The following is a 3,255-nucleotide window of genomic DNA, read 5'->3' as shown; positions in this document are numbered from 1 at the left end:
TTGGAAGGGATGTTAGGGGTCCTAGTCAAGTATGAACATAATTGCAGTCGATTCTTGTGTAAAGTATTATCAAATATGTAGTTACAGATCTACCTTTGCTCAGTATTCCTCCTTAGAAGCACCAGCCCTGAATTTACCTGCTTCTTTCCAGGTTAGATTGTCTACTATTACTTACTTACCCTCATGCATCAAGGTCTGTGCTATGTTGTAAGTACTTCTTGGCTGAATTTTTTTAGTGGTAGTTTGCCTACTGAAGAAAATCCTGCCCGTGGCCAAAAGTTCTTAATGGAAATTTAGTGCTAAAAGCTGTCATACACTACAGCAAGCTCAGCAGTACATTGACAAATAATGCTTGATAGACCAAAAAGTAGAAAGCTGTATCACAAAAGCCCAGCAGATCTTTTGTTGGAGTGAGGGCTATCAGTGTCATTTCAGGCTTAAGATCACAAGGAAGTTGACAGAGTGGAAGCTGTGCCCAACCCCTGAGTTTTGTGACATGAGCTTTCCGCATGTACACTCCAGTCTCCTCGATGGCTTCAACATTGAGCAAAGTCTGCTCCCAGGAACACTAGTTCTAAAAGATATTAGTGTGCATTCCTTTTTTTTTTTAAGATATTATATTCCATTGTCAAATAAGCTTGGGAAACACCGCTTGAAATGCAGCCTACTAATATGCCTAATGACTCTTTAAGAAACAGCTATAAAATGTTAACATATAGTTTCTCAAATTTATTTAAGAATGCCTTTTTAAAGGAACAACTGTTAACATCTTGAGGAGTACAATCTAGAGCAAGACCACAGAGCTACATGGGTATACGAGAGTCCCGTTGTTTGGGTAATACTGTTCTACTATCATTGAATTTTATAATCTCAGGGGTAAAAGGAATCTTAAAGGGAATCTATCATTTTCAGTTTCCCAAATGTATAGTGGTTGGAACCTAGAGTTGTATCAGATGGGTTTGAACAGTAAAGTGAGATATCACATAGGCAGTCAAATGGCTAACTACTGGTTTACTTCATCATTTTTACATACACCATTAATTACCAACAATTCTACTTCTAAGATGGCTTCATTTATTGGTGGGGAAAATTATTCCTTTATAGAAAGCCACGAAGATGTAGTATGATGCATTATAGGACAAATATAAAGAGAAAGTATGTAAAATTCTCCATTCCTTCAACAGATATCTGATGAGTGCCTTCTGTGTGCCCAACAGTGACACCAAGTGTACTGACAAAAGCTGAAGTAAGTTGGGAGTAGAGAGAGAAGGTAAGTGCCTAATAATGCTGGCTATCATTTCACAATGGGCAACATGCCATTTATTTTGATTATATTTTGAATCTTCAGCACACCTCAGAGAGGGAGATAATATTCTCATTTTAAAGTGAGGAGACTGGGCTTCTCTGGTGGCCCAGTGGTTGAATCCACCTGCCAATGCAGGGGACATGGGTTCGAGCCCTGCTCCAGAGCAACTAAGATCCCACATGCCATGGAGCAGCTAAGCCCGTGCACCACAACTACTGAGCCTGCGCTCTAGAGCCCGTGACCCACAACTACTGAAGCCCGCGTGCCTAGAGACCGTGCTCTGCAACAAGAGAAGCCACTGCAGTGAGAAGCCTGCGCACCACAACGAAGAGTAGCCCCCGCTCGCCAAAACTAGAGAAAGCCTGTGCACAGCAACGAAGACCCAACACAGCCAAAAATAAAAATAAATAAAATACTAATAAAATAAATTTTAAAAAAATTAAAAAAAAATAAAGTGAGGAAACTGAGAGATGAAGCAGTTTTCTCTAGGTCAAGGCTACTAAGTGGTGGAATTAGGATTTGAACACAAGTCTCCAGATTTGAAAGCTGTGTTCTTTCCATTAATTATAATACAGCTTCTTTATTGTGACTTAAAGTCTCAATTTGAGATTGAACAAAGTATAATAGTAGTTGAGAGGTGAAACATTTCCACCTGGTTAAAATTAAACTGGTTGTTCCTCAGAGTTCTGTCCTTGTTGTTTTCTCTCTTTATGTTTTCTCTTTCATTGTATTAGCTGTCCACTCCATGTAGAAACGTTTTGAATCTAGTGCTCTCGTTCTGAACCCTCTTCTAAGCTGTAGTCCTCCATTTCTCCTTGGATGCTCTACTGTCACTTCAAATGTGATGTGTTTACAATTAAACTTATTATTTCCTCCTCCTAATTTAATTCGCTTAGTCACTTGGGCTCAAAGTTTGGAGCCATCTTTGAATCCCTTGTAAAATTAATGGTTGGACTCAATGATACCTAATATCCCTTCCAGCTCTAAAATTCTAGTGTTGTCATTCTTGTACCACATACTCAGTCAAAATGAATCACTTTCTCTGCTTTGGCCAAGAATAAATAATTTTGCGCTCAAATTATTTTCCAGAGTTATTTCAGTATCTTACAGAGTATATCCTACTCATCCATTCTTATGCATTCTTCAAAGCCCATTTTAAATGCCATCTCTTTCTTTAAATCTTTCATGAGCCTCCCAACTGGACTTCACAGCATTTGCTCTCTCCTTCAGGATCTAGAATATCTTTGTATCTTTCTCAGCATAGTTTACAGTACCCTACACACACATACACACTCTCTCTCTCTCTCTTGTGGGATAAGGAGGGTGCCTAGAGGGATACTTGGCAAGGGATGGAGCCTGAGCAGGGTGGAGAGGGCTTACAGACAGGGCATGGGCACAGGGTTTGGGAGCAGGGATAAGGAAAGAAAAGGAGGGGCTTGTGGTGGCTAATTTTGGGGTTTCAGAACCTTAGTGGGATAAGGGCAGCATCCTCCAAAGGGAGAGATGGCAGCAATGGGTGATTGCTTAAATATAGGAGAGGTGTTCAAACAAGTAAATATCTCAAAGATAATAGGATCCAGCATACTCTCTGTAGGAGAAAGGAGTTACAAATGTGGAAGGGAGGAAACTAGAATAAAACTGTGTGATGCTGGATTGGAGGTATTACTGTGAACATGTGGTTTTTCAACATACATAGTTAAATAAAGAAATCTAGCTATAAATGTGTATATGTGTGAGTATACATATATAGATGCACTGTATATGTGTATGAATGTACAAATATTCCTTAGCTACAAACCCTAATACAGCCTGAGCAGTGATACCTCAGTAGCAGTGAGCATGCCTCATGCTTCTAAATACCATTCTTGGGGACTTCCCTGGTGGCTCAGTGGTTAAGAATTAGCCTGCCAATTCAGGGGACATGGGTTCGAGCCCTGGTCCGGGAAGAT

This window comes from Mesoplodon mirus (genome assembly GCF_964341445.2).
Source record: "Mesoplodon mirus genome assembly, chromosome: 4".
NCBI lineage: Eukaryota > Metazoa > Chordata > Mammalia > Artiodactyla > Ziphiidae > Mesoplodon > Mesoplodon mirus.
Note: the sequence above shows the minus strand (reverse complement) of the source record.